General features: G+C 45.7%; 2 protein-coding genes across 3 annotated transcripts in view; one reads left to right on the top strand and one right to left on the bottom strand.

The window, feature by feature from the left end:
- LOC130266127 (uncharacterized) overlaps nt 1-15,778 on the bottom strand; it is a 1,034,314-nt gene that overhangs the window by 737,096 nt on the left and 281,440 nt on the right. The gene's annotated exons all lie outside the window — the stretch shown is intronic.
- LOC130266132 (olfactory receptor 14A16-like) overlaps nt 1-15,778 on the top strand; it is a 540,143-nt gene that overhangs the window by 40,085 nt on the left and 484,280 nt on the right. The window lies entirely within an intron of this gene.

A 15,778-nucleotide genomic window follows, 5' to 3' on the forward strand; every position in this document is an offset into this window, starting at 1 on the left:
TGTTCATTTGCCCTAGAAGATGGGAGAGATCCTCTTGCGCATTTCGATCCGGGGGCCTGGTATGTAACAGCTGCACATATCTCTTGGCAATCACTGGAAAAGCAAACCAGATGCTCCTTCAGGCCAAGACATTGCAGTTAGGGACACACAGCCAGTTGGCAAGAACACAAACTCTCCACAGTCCCAGCTGAATGCCTGGATCTCCACAGGATGTTTTGTTTGTCCCACTCTCCATTCCTTTTTGGCTGGAATTGTGCAGTTGTACTTTCTTCTTTCTCTAGAAATGCCACAAATTGACAAAAACTGTCAGGAGGGCCATGTTCTTCAGGCAGTGCAGTCTGGAGCTGATGGATGGAGAATTGCCCTTCTGCACTTCCAAACCAAGCAAAAAGCCATAAGTGAGACTTTGTTTAAGAACCCCCTGACAATTTCAAAGGGAATGTGCAGCTCATTCACAGGGTGAGAAGGAAGGGTTGTCTAAAGGATTTGAGCTGTGACAGGATTTAGATTGCAAGTCCTGCTTGGAGCAGGCAGGGCACAAAGGAATTTCTTCTTGCTTCACACCAGTTTCACCACAATTTAAAATAACAAAATCTTTTTACAAAAAACTACTGAGGCCAGTAAGATTCATCAATGTCATCTGCTCATTTACAAAATAAATAATGGAGTTGACTGTTTCAAATGATCAGTTACCTCTTAAATCAAAGTTACAGAAGATTTTTCACTGCACACTTGGTTTTTGTTTTTCTCTTTCACATTTTATAGAGATTTCTTTTGTTTTTCCTTTTTCTTTTCCTTAAAACATCAGCTCCTGGCCCTGCAGGGCTGAGGCTTTTCCCCGTTGCTGGGCACAGACTGATGGAGCAGCACTGCTGAACACGGGGACACACAGAGGGACCAGGAGCAGCTGCCTTTGCCCACCTGGAGCTCCAAGGCCCAAACTCTGATCAGGCAGGGCTGGAAGAGACTCACAGGCTCCCTGTTTGCTGTGCTGCCCCACTTGTGTCCAGCCCAGCTCTGTGTGGGGCAGAGGGAGAACAAGGGGCAGCTCCCTCCCAAGCCCCTGCCCAGGGACTCCTCTGGCCCTGGGGCTTGGGGCACTGTCAGCACCCACTGCTCCAGCCATGGCTTCTGCTGGCACTGACAGCAGCACCCAAACTGTGGCTGATCCCGAGGGAGCAGCAGCAGTGCCTGGATCTGATCCCTGACTCTGGGCAGGGCTGGACAAATGACCCCCACAGCAGCAGCAGCCCATGGAGCTGACTTTCAGCACAGCCCCTGCCACTCTTCCCTCCCGTGTGCAGTGGTGTCACAGCAGCCTGGGGCACCTGGGAGCCCCCAGTGCCAGCAGGGACTCGAGATGGCAGCCCTGGGCTCCTGGAGCTGTGCAGGGAACAGAGGTGGGGACTCCCTGTCCATGTGGAGCTTCCAGATGGAAAAGGCTGCTGTGCCCAGGCAGCTCCAAGGGCAGAGAAAGGAGGGGCTGGAGCCCTTGATCTGTGCCAGTTCCACAGTCCTGGGCAGCAGCCACTGAGCACAGGGGGAACAGAGGGCACAGCAAGAGGGACAAAACCAGTCAAGGTCAGAGACTGGGAAGAGCCAGAGCTGGGAGCAGGAACAGCTGCTTCACTGCACCCTTGGAGAAAGCTCTTGCCTGGTTCAAAGTGCTGAAAGGTGTGAAGGGCAGAGAGGAGACCACACCAAACAATGCTCCTGGTTCCACGGCCTCCCCTCTCAGTGTCCCAGAAGGAACTGGATGAACTGAATTCTTCTCTTTGAGTCATCTCATTCAGCATGAGCAGCTTATCACCAGGAGCTAAAGGAGCTGAAGCCCGAGGCCACAAGAGCTGACCAAGAGGGGACATTTTGACTAAAATAATGCTGCCAATATGGACCTAGCTGAATCCAGCAGATTGAATCCTGGAATTATCGAATCCTTTCTATTGGAAAAAACCTCTGAGCACATTGTCCAGCTGTTCACCCAGCACTGTCAAGCCCAGCACGAAACCATGTCCCTTAAGTGCCAAGGCCTGGACAACAGGCCCTGAGCCAAAGGTGACCTCTGGATGAACCTTCCAACCAAAGGTTATCTTTGTACCCACTCATTAACAAAATATGCATGGTCATTAGCACTCTGATAGATGTATCCACTCATTAGTGAAACATACATTCAACCTGCTGCATTTAGCAACTGGACAAGGCCATGAAATCCAACATCTGACCTTGCTCGAGGTATATGGTCAAAGGCAGCTCCCTTGGTTCGTCCTCGAGCCCTGACCAGGCTTTGGGAGTGACCCAAGAGGAGAATGAAATCAGCTGTTCCTGCACTAGAAGTGCTGTCAGTTTGTTTATTCAGCGCTGTCAGATCTGGGCCCTCTCACAGCAGGGTTGGAAGCCTCAGCTGTGGCTGGAGGCACCTGCAGCAATTCCCAGTGTCCGGGAGTGGCTCTGCAGTCGTTGGCTGTGACAGCTCCCCAGCTGATGTGTGCACCTGGGTGATGGCAGAGTCTGAGGGTAACTGCTGCTGTCTCTTAATCACTGCAGGCAACCATTGGTAGTGATGGTTGGGTGCATTGCTGAAATTCTCCTTTTGTGATCCTTTGCTGCTCTGAACTACCGTAAATGACACTGATTCCTGAACTTGGTGTCTCTGTCTCTGCTGCTGACCCTGCCCACTGATAAATCAAAGTTGGTGTAGTCTGGCTAGATCACCACAAAATGTTGCTTTTCAAATGTAAATGTATGGAATCAGTCCTGTCTGAAATTCCCAGATAGAGGGAAAACCTTCCCTAGAGTTTGCTGGCTCAGGAGTGGGCTGAGTTCAGAGCACCGTGAGAGCAACGGGGAAGTCAGCTGAAAGAAGCTGAACCACTGGATGTGTCAAAATGCAAATAAAATTGCATATGGAAAAATGAAAAGCACTTGTGTGTTTAGGAAGATGAGGATGAATTTTGTTAACAGCATCGCAGAAATAGCACCAGCAGAGAGAATGATTGGTGTCAAAATGCTCCCACGTGGAGCAACAGAAAAGGTTTTTAATCTTGAGCTTGGATTCATTTGTGGAAAGGAAAGAGTAATATTATAATCAATAATTATTCACATATATATATAATATAATAAAAATGTGCTGTATGTAATTCACATATGTATAACAACATTGTAAAATAATGCTCCAAATTCTAATTTTTTAGCTTTTGCTGCTCAGAGATGTAACACTTAATACTCTACGCAAAATTACTGGCCAGGCCCAAACATCACTGGTGAACTCTGTGAGATTGTATACAGCGAATGAAGGAGAAAAAGATGAAATTGGCAGTTTTATAGGGTTTGCTGACACTAGGATGTGGAATGCTTTGTTTTTTTCCTGTGAAAAATAAAGTGAGTAAGACTGCTGGGTTTTTCAAACAGCAGACCACCCACAAGCTGCAGTGTTGATTGAACAGATGAAGGGGTTGTTAAAAGAGCAGTTGAAAAGAAACAGGAGATGGGAATTTATTGCAATGAAAATCCCATCTCACAGATGTGCTCCATACCCTTAACAACTGCCCCACTGGGGGCATGGAAACCCCCTGGATGTGCATGGCTACACCCAATGTGCAAATACAGCTATGGACAGTGACACTGTGACTGCCTGAGAAATTATTCTGGGTGTGATGGCCCCTGACAGGGTCACTGCAGAGGCTGCAGGGCTGGACCTTTATGCATTAGAATTAGTTAGGATAAATCAGAAGCAAATGAGAGTTATCAATACTGGAATAGGAATTCAGATTCCTCCAGGACACTTTGGTTTGATAAATGCTCACTAGAGCTTGGCCTTGAAGTGTTTATGTCTTGAGAGGAGTAATTGGTGCAGATTATCAAGGAGAAATTAAAGTAATTCTGTTAAACAATAGTGAACAATATGATTATTCAACCCCATGGCACGGTAGCACAATTATTGATATTGCAGTTTTTAAAACAACTGTGAAAAAAGAACATCCACATTAAATCACTGCTGTTCATGGAGATAAAGGGTTTGGATGCACCAGTCCTAATAATGGAGCCAGAGTGTGGGTGCAGAGGCCAAATGCCCTCCCAGGCCAGCTGAAGGAACAGCTCTGGGGAAAGACAGCACTGTTTGAATGCTGAAACCTGGGTGAGAAGGATGGGAATATGTCCCTGCAGCCAAGTGTTCTGTGCCAGAACAAGTGGATGTTATGGGATGTTGTTTTACAGATCCTGTAGGACCAAATCTCCCTGTTTGTCCCAACAGCTCTTTGGAAAATGCTCTGATCCACAGGGCTCCATGTGAAGGCTGCTGTGACACTGAGGCACTTCCACACAAATTCCATCCAGGAGCCTGGGTGCCCTCAGGGACTGGGACCAGGCACCTCTCCAGCCAGAGGGGAAAGGACCCACCAAGCCTTGTCACCCACAGACAGCGTGGTACAGCTGAACAGAAAAGGACCTTGGGGACATTATTCTGGAATTAAACAGGTGTCAGCTCTGTGGACAACAGAATTATTGTTCCTAACCAAAATGAGATTGAGGAAAAATAATTAAAAACCATGTCACTACATTAGTACTGAAGTCTGTAAATTGTATCTGGATAATCAGGCAGAATTTTTGTTTGCTAGAAACATCTCTAGAATATAACCAGGGATTAGTCTTGAAAATTGTGATGAAAATGTAAAGATAAAAGCAGCCAAAATACTGAATCTAACAAATTGCTGGATATGTTCTCAACCAGAGGGAAATCAAGGCAGAGCCATGGTTTGTCATGTTTGTCATGCCTGCTTTTTTAAAATGAGCCCCATGGTGTATTTGGTGCTGAGCCCTTGAATGTCAGGACCACAAAGGAGATTGCACAAACCTTTCCAGGAGTCCAAGGCAGAAGAAAAACCCAAAGTGTCTCAAGACATTAATGGGTCCCACTAAGGTCCATCCCCAACACAGGCTCCTCATGGACTCCTTGGAGGAGAGAATTGGAGGCCATGATTGCCCAAAAACCTCTCAGAGAAGAAAGTAAAAAGAAAAGTACCTTAAAAAACTGAAGTATTGAAGTATTAATGAGCCCCAGTGAGTGTTGTTACTGAGAAAGGCTCTCAAGAGACTAATTAAAGCAGATAATTGGAGGCCATGATTGCACAAAGCTCTCAAGACTCCAAGGCCAAAGGAAATCCCAAAGTCCTCTGAAAAACCTGCAGTCCCTGGGAGCATGAAGGAGCCCCCAGGGCCATTCCTGACCAAGGCTCCCCAGGGACTGGTCCCAGTACATCCCTGAGGCCACTGGGATGTGGGGGGATGCTGAGGGCAGGACAAGGGGTGACAGTGCCCAGCCTTGCTGGGGCTGTGCCAGGAGGCCCCAGTGGCTCAGGACAAGGTGTCTCCTTGGAGCCCTTCGTGGCACAGACCCTGCTGTGCCCCAGGGCACCAAGACTTGGCTTCTCTTTGTCCCCACCTGCAACCTCTGCCTCCAATTTTTTGCTCTAACTGGAACCTGGGGACACTTTCTCACTCCTGTTCCTCAGTGGGACCCATTAAAACTTTAGGAAACTTTGATTGATTCTGACTTGGAGTTCTTGAGGGGTTTCCTAACAAACCACGACTCTGCCTTGATTTCCCTCTGGTCTGTTGCACTTCATTAGGAAGTTTTCCTATGATAGTCATGGAGAAATATTTCAAAAAGCTTCTAAGAAATACAAATTTCCATTTTAAAGGCTGTATTTTAATAGTGTTCTCATTAGAGCAGAGGTGATTGCAGCGTACTGTGATTGATACTGATCCAGGGTCTCTCCTCAGGAGGTCTGGCTGCTCAGACAAGCTGTGCCTTGAGGTCTGAGCCAGTGTGGACAGCCTTGCTCCACATTCCCCAACCCCATCCTGTCTGCCCTCACTCACCTGGGACCTGCTTCGCTTGGAGAATGGGTTTGTCACGAAAAGTGGGGGTTTTCCATTTTTGTTCTGTTTTTTTTTTTTTTTTTTTTAAGGAACCCAAAACTCCTAATCTTCCCCACTGCAAACAGATACACTCCTCAGGCGTGTGCCAGCCCGAGATGCCCCTCAGGAGGTTCAGGCCGGGGATCGGTGTCTCGGGCGGGGAGCCCGGAGCCGCCGCCATATTTCCTTTGTGTCTGTAACTCCCGTCATGCCCCGCGGCCCAATGGAGCCTCTCGGGAGCCAGGACTACAATACCCGTCATGCCCCGCGATCCACAGAACCCCGGTATTCCCCCCGTATGTCCAATAGATGTCCTCCAGAAACTCCAGGATCCCTAAGTGGCCCCTCAGCGGCCATTCGGGTACCCCAAAAACGTCCCCGAATCCCCTGAATGCTCCCAAGCCCATAGATGCCCGTTACGGGCACTTATGGGAATTCATCTCCTGCCATCCCCCGCGAGCTCAGAGCACCTCATAACACAGTCCCGTGCCTAAAACTCCTGCCGTGCCCCATGCCCTAAAGACCCCGGTTAGAGCTCCCCAAGATCCCCCCAAGTGCTCCCGAAATGTATACATTGCTCTCTGAGGACCTGAAGTTGCCGTTCAGAGACAAAAGTGTCCCCCAAGTGCCCTCCCAGACCCCGCAAAATCTCTGTTAGAATCACTTCCGGGACTACAGCTCCCATCACGCCTTGCGGTGCCATAGAGTGCTATTCCAGCCATGACTTCATCTCCCATCATGCCCTGCGCCATACCGAGAGACATTGCAGCTGTGCCTAGAACTCCCATGATGCTCCACTGCCAAATTAAACTGTGTTATACCCGCGCCTACAACTCCCATCATCCCCCGCGCCCCAGAGAGCCCCGTTAGAGCCCCCCCAGTTCCCCCACCCCGAAGGGCCCCAGATTCCCCTCCCTGAGCTCCAAGCGCATCCCTGGAACCCCAAGTGCCGCTTCGAAGCCCAGACATTCCCTCAGGATCCCCAAGTTCTTTCTTAGTGCCCACTCAATGCCCCCAAGTCTCCTCCTGTCTCTCGAAATTCTTCCCACAGACCCAAAACTGCCCCAAATGTGCCGCAGAAATGTCTCCCTGGACCCCGAAGGGCCCACCCTGGCCTTATGTGGAAAAAAGATTATTAAAAAGATTTAAAAAATGGCTAAAACATTATTAATTATCTTAAAGGGGGAGAAATAAACAACCAATAGAGCATAATTAATGAAGGGAATTGTGTTACTTAAAAGCAATGACCAATAATTTTTTTGGTTGCTAATAATGTATTTTTTATTACAAATATAAAAATTAGGTCATAAAATATAGAATAGTAATATTACAAATAAGGAAAATATAATTTTAAAATTAAATAACATTTTTATTATGAAGAGAAATTAATGAGGTTTTTTATATTTTGGGTGGTCAGCACCAGGTGGGAGATATCATGCCATGGTTGTGATGGGGGTGAGGAGCAGGTTGTCCAAACTGGGTCAGCCTGCAAGGGGCTCATTCTTCAACGTGCCCAGACCTCCTAAGGAGACATTCTGCATCAAGGTCACTTGGGAAATGCTTCTAGCCCTTTCCCTCTGAACTGAAAAATAGAAAAACATTCCCTTGAGTAAAATAAAGTCATGAGACGCACTTTCAAATCTTCCTTCTTAAGGAAACTCTAAACTGTCTCCAAGCATCTGCACAAGCCCTGGAGACTTGAAGACAATTGAAGGAAGACAAAGAGCTCCTGGAATCTTTCTGTATTTTAATGATCCCCAAAGTTGTTAGGAATGGAATTTCGATTGCTCAATTAATCAAACAACAAAATTAAATTTAGCAGCACTTTATTAATAATAGCAGTAATTGTATATAAATGAATACAATCAGAGTATATTAGCTACATATATTTAAGTAAATACAGAATTAGGCAGTGAGTATTTTAGTATAACTGAGGTTTGGTTGGAGTAAAGCATAAGCAAAACCAACCCGGGGTACAGGTAGGGCCCTTCCTGTCACAACATATAAAATCCCACTTCTATACTGATTACTAATACATATTAATACAGAATGTTCTGGAAAGCTCCTCCTCGTTTCTCTTCCTAAAATCTACGTCACTGTGTTGTGTTGCACGTGCTCCACCAGTGGTCGGGGGTCTCTCCTCCTTTTGGGCTCTTGTTTCCCATGAAGGCTCTGGGTCTCCCTCAGTGTCGCTGTTTGACCTTGCAGGAAGTGCAGGTTCAATAAGCTTAGAATTATATAATTAAGCCTATGTTACTATAACAAGTCTTGTCCAAGTGGAATCATCCCAATCTGGCTCAATTACAGGTTGAAAGTTTTATTTCTAGATTCTGTTCTTGCACCTGCACCCTTACTACCTTCACTCCGAACATCTGGAGGATGATTCCAGCTGCTTTAACCATTTCCTTTATCCTTTGTGCTTTGTTACAAGTACAATTTTTCTATTGGTTTAAAGGAACAATTTTGCTCATATAGTTACAATTTAATTAGCACAAATCACATTAATAACATCCCCAAATTTGCATCCTGAATCGGCCAAAGTCTTCTATCTAAGTCCAGTGTAGAAGTTTTGTTGATGCCTCTCCTCCTTTCCCAAAATTTTCTAAAAGTCAATAATTTTGTGGTCACTGTACTCCAAACTGCCTCTGACCACCACATCTCCCACCAGCCCTGTTTGTGAACAGGAGACAGATATTTCCTTGGGAGTGGAAGAGAAGGAACCTCTCCAAAGTGGTTAAAAATGGTTAAACAAAGCAGGTGGAATAATATAATCTATAATAATAATATAATAATAATAATATAATCTATAATCTTTGTAGATTATAGAAACAGGATCTAGGAGGAGCTTTCCAGAACATTCTGTATTAATATGCATTAATAAACAGTATATAAATGAGATTTTTACCTTGACTGATTTGGTACAGGAGGAAGAGCCCTACCCGTACCCCCGGTCGGTGTAACCCTGGTAGGTTTTGCTTATGCTTTATTCGCATTTTAACTAAATTACTTACTGCTAAATTTATATATACTCAAATCTATGTACTTAGTATTTTTTGATTGTATTCATTTATATACAATTGCTGCCATTAATAAATTGGTGCTAAATTTAATCTTCTTGTTGTTTGATTAATTGGACAAATCGAAAATCCACCCATAACAATACCTACTTTTATAAGTGATTTTTGTGGGTTATGGAGTTTTTCTGTGCTTCACCACGACCCCTCCTCAGACCCTCCATGGACCCTCCCAGGACCCCCCACCCAAGACCCCACTTCCGCCTGGCCCCTGATTGGCTGGAGCGGCGCGGGGGAGGCGGGCGTTGCTGAGGGGAGGCGCGCGCTGATTGGTTGGCTCGGGGAGCGGCGCGCCGCTATTGGCTGGGAGGGGCTCGCGCTGTGCGGCGGAGGCGGGAGAGCGTGAGGGGAGAGTGGCTGGGAGGGAGGGCCGGGGGGAAATGGGGGATTTTGAGGGGAATCTGAGGAGAACTGGGGGGAATTGAGGGGACTTGAGGGATCTGAGGGGAATTGAGGGGAATCTGAGGGGAATTGGGGGGAATTGAGGGGAATCTGAGGGAAATTGAGGGGAATTGAGAGGAATCTGAGGGGAATTGAGGGGAATTGAGAGGAATCTGAGGGGAATTGAGGGGAATCTGAGGGGAATTGGGGGGAATTGAGGGGAATCTGAGGGGAATTGGGGGGAATTGAGGGGAATTGAGGGGAATTGAGAGGAATCTGAGGGGAATTGAGGTGGAATCTGAGGGGAATTGGGAGGAATTGAGGGGAATTGGGGGGAATTGAGGGGTCTAAGGTGAGTTTGAGGAGGCTGGGGAGGGAGCTGAGGTGGGGCCGGGGGGAAATGGGGGGATTTTGAGGGGAATCTGAGGGGAATTGGGGGGTCTGATGTGAGTTTGAGGAGGCTTTGGGGGGGAAATGGGGTATCTGAGGTTGGGCCGGGGTGGATTTTAGGGCGTTGAGTGGTTTTTGAGTGGGAATTGGGGAGGTTTGAGGCGGGTATGAGAGGAACTGAGTCGTCTGAGGTGTGTCTGGGACCCCTGTCCCCCCAGAGCTGAACAAGTCCCTCTGTGTCCCCATTGTCACCTGTCTCCAATGTCACCGTGCTGTCCCATGGTGAGACAGAATCTGGGGCAAAATACCAGGGTTTGGGGAAAAAACCCAAGATTTGGGGAAAAAAACTTGAATTCCTGGGAAAAAGTTCCCAAAATACAGCCTCAAATATCCCCCAGATCCAACCAGGAACATCTCAAAGCTTCCCCTTCTACAACAAACCCATGGTGAGAAAGAATCTGGGGTAAAATACCGGGATTTGGGGAAAAAAACCCAAACGTGGGGAAAAAAACCTGAAATTTTGGTTAAAATCCCAAATTCCTGGGGAAAAAAACCTTAAAATGCATCCTTGAATACCCCCCAAATCCAGCCAGAAACACTCCAAGGTTTTCCCTTTTATGACAAGCCCATGATGAGGCAGAAATATGGGGAAAAATACCGAGATTATGGGGAAAAAAACCCCCAAATTTTGGGAAAAACCCCTGAATTCCTGAGAAAAAAAAACAAAATCCCTTGGGATCACTCCCAAATCAAACTGAGAATAACCTCAAAGCTTCCCCTTCTACAACAAGCCCATGGTGAGACAAAAAATTTGGGGGACAATACCAGAATTTGGGGAAAAAATCTAAAATTTTTTAGAAAAGTCCTGGAAATTCTGGGAAAAATTCTGAATTCCTGGGGAAAAAAAAAATAAAAAAATAAAAAAAAAACCCAAATGCAAAGCTACCCCTTCTACAACAAATTCATGGTGAGACAGAAATTTGGGGGAAAATTTTGTTTTTGGGAAAAAAACCCCTGAAATTCTGGGGAAAAGTCTGAACTCCAACCAGGATTTCCCAAAGGTTTCCACCTGGGAACTCCTCTAAAAATCTCCGTGAATTCCCTCAAAATTCCTCAGAAACTCCCAAATCCTTCCCAAAATCTCGCTGAATTCCCTGAAAATCCTTCATTAATTCCCAGATCCTTACTAGGACTTCCCAAAATCCCTCAGAAACCCCAAAATCCCTTGGAAAACCCCAAAATGCCACCTAGAAATCCCCCAAAAATCCCTCAGAAACCCAAAATGCTTCTTGGAAATCCCTCAGAAACCCCAAATCGCTAAGAAATCCCAAAATGCCTCCAGGAAATCCCTTAAAAATCTCTCAGAAAACCTCAAATCCCTCAGAAACCCCAAAATGCCCCAAATCCCTCTTGAAACTCCCTGAATCCCCCAGAAATCCCCCAAATCCCCTCTAAATCCTTCTGGAACCTCCCAAAATCCATCAGAAAAACCCCAAAATGCCTCCTGGAAATCCCCCAGATCCCTTCTGGAACCTCCCCAAATCCCTCAGAAACCCCAAAATATCTCAGAAAACCCCAAAATTGCCTCCTAGAAATGCCCCAGATTCCCCAGAAATCCCTCAGAAACCCCAAAATCCCTGCTGGAAATCCCCCAAATTCCCCCCAAAATCCCTTCAAAACCGCAAAATGCCTCCTGGAAATCCCCTGTGCCTGTGAGTTATGGGGGATTTATGGGGTCAGCTATGGGATTTGGGGCCAGTTTTGGAATGTGGGATCAGTTATGGGGTCATTTATGGGATTTGAGATCAGTTCTGGGATTTGGGATCAGTTATGGGATCATTTATGGGATTTGAGGTCAATTCTGGGATTTGGGATCAGTTATGGGATCATTTATGGGATTTGAGATCAGTTCTGGGATTTGAGATCAGTTATGGGATCATTTATGGGATTTGAGATCAGTTCTGGGATTTGGAATCAGTTATGGGATCATTTATGGGATTTCAGATCAGTTCTGGAATTTGGGATCATTTATGGGACCATTTATGGGATTTGGAGTCAGTTCTGGAATCTGGGATCAGTTATGGGATCATTTATGAGATTTGAGATCAGTTCTGGGATTTGGGATCAGTTATGGGGTAATTTATGGGATTTGAGATCAGTTCTGGGATTTGGGATCAGTTATGGGATCATTTATGGGATTTGAGGTCAGTTCTGGGATTTGGGATCAGTTATGGGATCATTTATGGGATTTCAGATCAGTTCTGGAATTTGGGATCAGTTATGGGGTCACTTATGGGATTTGGGATCAGTTATGGGGTCATTTATGGGATTCGAGATCAATTTTGGAATTTGGGATCAGTTATGGGATCATTTATGGGATTTGAGGTCAATTCTGGGATTTGGGATCAGTTATGGGGTCATTTATGGGATTTGAGATCAGTTCTGGGATTTGGGATCAGTTATGGGGTAATTTATGGGATTTGAGATCAATTCTGGGATTTGAGATCAGTTATGGGATCATTTATGGGATTTGAGATCAGTTCTGGGATTTGGGATCAGTTATGGGATCATTTATGGGATTTGAGATCAATTCTGGAATTTGGGATCAGTTATGGGATCATTTATGGGATTTGAGATCAGTTCTGGGATTTGAGATCAGTTCTGGGATTTGGGATCAGTTATGGGATCATTTATGGGATTTGAGATCAATTCTGGAATTTGGGATCAGTTATGGGGTCATTTATGGGATTTGAGATCAATTCTGGGATTTGGGATCAGTTATGGGGTAATTTATGGGATTTGGGATCAGGTAATTTGGAGTTCTGTCTGTGCCTTTGGGATACTTTGAGGTGTTTTTTGGGGTAATTTGTGGTGTTTTGGGATAATTTGGGGTTCTCTGTTTCTTTGGAATAATTTGGGGTGGTTTTGGGGTAATTTGTGATTCTCTCTGTGCTCTGGGGTAATTTGGGGTGTTTTTTGGGGTAATTTTGGGTGTTTGGGATAATTTGGGATTCTCTCTGTTCTCTGGGGTAACTTTGGGGTGTTTTTGGGATAATCTGGGATGTTTTGAGGGTAATTTGGGGTTCTCTCTGTTCTCTGGGGTAACTTTGGGGTGTTTTTGGGGTAATTTTGGGTGTTTTGGGGTAATTTGGGGTTCTCCCTGTGCTTTGGGGTAACTTTGGGCTGATTTTGGGCTGTTTTTTGAGCTGATTTTTGCTGATTTTGTCTGGTTTTGAGCTGTATTTGTCTGATTTTGGTTTTTCTCCCCATTCCCCGCAGCTGTCAGAGAACCCTCCAAACCACATCCTGCTCTCCAAGGAATCAGGAATTCCAGGGGGAACTGAGGGAGATCACAGGGGGAGGAGATGGAATTTTGGAGGGAAATACCGGGGGAATTTCAGGATTTTTCGGGTGGTTTCTGGATTTTTGGAGGAATGTTTCTGGATTTGGGGTGGGGGCAGGAATTTCTGGATTTTCGGGGAACATTTCTGAATTTTTGAGGGACCATTCCCAGGTTTTTTGGAGGAACATTCTTGAATTTTTTGGGAGACCATTCCTGGGTTTTTGGGGGAACGTCTCTGAATTTTTAGGGGAACGTCTCTGAATTTTTGGGGGACATTTCTGAATTTTTGGGGAAACATTTCTGAATTTTTGAGGGAACATTCTCGGAATTTTTGGGGGACCATTCCCAGATTTTGGGGGAACATTCTCAGATTATTTGGAGGAGCATTCCAGGGTGTTTGGGGAGCATTTCTGAATTTTGAGGGGAACATTTCCAGGTTTTTGGGAGACCTTTCTCAGGTGTTTGAAGGAACATTCCCAGGTTTAGGGGAACATTCCCAGGTTTTTTTAAGAACTTTCCCTGGAGTTTGGGAGAACATTCCCGGATTTTTGGGGACCATTTTCAGGTTTTGGGGGAGCATTCCCAAATTTTTGGAGGAACATTCCCGGGTTTGGGGGAACATTCCTGCATTTTTTGAGGGAGCATTCCTCGGTTTTTTGGGGACCATTCCCAGGTTTTTGGGGGGATCACTCTCGAGTGTTTGAGGAACATTCCCGTGTTTGGGGGAACATTCTTGGGTGTTTGGGGGATCACGCCCAAGTGTTTGGGAAACATTCCCAGGTTTCTTTGGGGGACCATTCCTGGATTTTTTGCAGAACATTTCTGAATTTTGGAGGGAACATTCCCAAATTTTGGAGGAAACATTCCCAGGTTTTGGGGACCATTCCCAGGTTTTTTGGGAACCATTCCCAGATTCTGGGGGGGAACATTCCCTGGTGTTTGGGCTACCATTCCTAGGTTTTCTGGGGGCCATTCCCAGGTTTTCTGGAGGAACGTTCCTGAATTTTTGGGGGCAATATTCCTGGGTTTTTTGGGGGACTATTTCTGAATTTTTGGGAATTTTTCTGAATTTTTGAGGGAACATTTGCAGAATTTTTGAGGGAACATTCCTGGGTTTTTTGAGGGAACGTTTTTGGGTTTTTGGAGACCATTGCTAGGTTTTTTGGGGACCGTTCCTGGGCTTTTGAGGGAACATTCCTGGGGTTTTTTAGGGAGCATTTCTGAATTTCGGGGTACCATTCCCGAATTTTTGTGGTACCATTCTCGGAATTTTTGGGGACCATTCCCATGTTTTTTGGGGTACTATTCCCAGGTTCTTGGGGTACCATTCCCACATGTTTTGGGGTACCATTCCTGAGTTTTTTGTGGTACAATTCCCAAATTTTTGGGGTACCACTCCCAGGTTTTTGGGGTACCATTCCCAGATTTTTTTAGTACCATTCCCAAACTTTTTGGTGTTCCATTCCTGAATTTTTGGGGTACTATTCCTGGTTTTTGGGCTATCCGTGGCCCTATTCCCCCGTGCCAGGTTCCTGGGGTTCAAAGAGATGCGCCTGGTGCCCGGGCACCACGACATCGCCTTGGTGGAGTTGGACACCGAGGTGCAGGCGCTCCAAGATCACCCAGAGCAACGCCACAAAGATCTCCTTCACCAAAGAGTGACCCCAAAACCTTCCCAAACACCCCCAAACCCGAAAAAACCTGCCTGGATACCCCAAAATCCCAGAGAAATGCCTCAAAAACCTTTCCTGAATACCCCAGAACTGCCCAAAAACATCCCAAAATCCCAGAGAAATGGCTCAAAACGACCCCTCATAACCCCAAAACTGCCTCAAAACACCCCAAATCCCTTCAAGCTGCCCCAAAATCAACTAGAAACACCCCAAAATCCCTCCAAACCACCCTAAAATGCCTCCAAACCACCTCAAAATCCCTTAAGGCTGCCCCCAAGTATCCCAGAATTGCTCAAAACCAGCCCAAAACACCAAAAAATCCCCCAAAACTGCCCCCATATCCCACAGAACCGCCCCCAAATTTCATAGAAATACCCCAAAATCCTAGAAAAGTGCCCCAAAAATAGTCCTGACCCCTCCCTAAACCTACCACCTGCCCCCACTCTCCCTGGTAAGTTCACTGTGGCCCAAATCCTCCTTTTTTTTATCCCAAATCCTCCATTTTTTATCCCAAATCCTTCTTTTACCCCAAATCCTCCTTTTTCCAAACCCAGAATCCTTTGTGTACTCCAGATGTCCTTTTTAGACCCCAAATTCTTTTCCCACCTTAAAATCTCCTTTTCCCGCCCCAAAATTTCCTTTTTCAACCCCAAATCCCCTTTTCTCACTGAAATCCTGACTTCAAATCCTCGATTCCACCCTAAATCCCTTTTTCCTTCCCCAAATCTCCTTTTCCATTCCAAAATCTCATTTTTCCATCCCAAATCCTCCTTTGTCCTGGTTTGAAGGACAGATGTCTGCCAAAAAAGGCAAAAGTTCCTCTTTGAAATGGTGAATGTAAGCCCCCTCCCTCCAGATTATTATTATTATAATTTTGAAATTAAGGGTCTCTCAGGCAAAGATAGGGGAATTAGGAATAAGAATTCTTTACTAGGAAAATTAAAATAGAAATACAGTCCCAACCCTGACAGAATCAGAATACAACCTGATACCCCATC

Source organism: Oenanthe melanoleuca, unplaced genomic scaffold, assembly GCF_029582105.1.
Source record: "Oenanthe melanoleuca isolate GR-GAL-2019-014 unplaced genomic scaffold, OMel1.0 S001, whole genome shotgun sequence".
Classification (NCBI taxonomy): Eukaryota; Metazoa; Chordata; class Aves; order Passeriformes; family Muscicapidae; genus Oenanthe; species Oenanthe melanoleuca.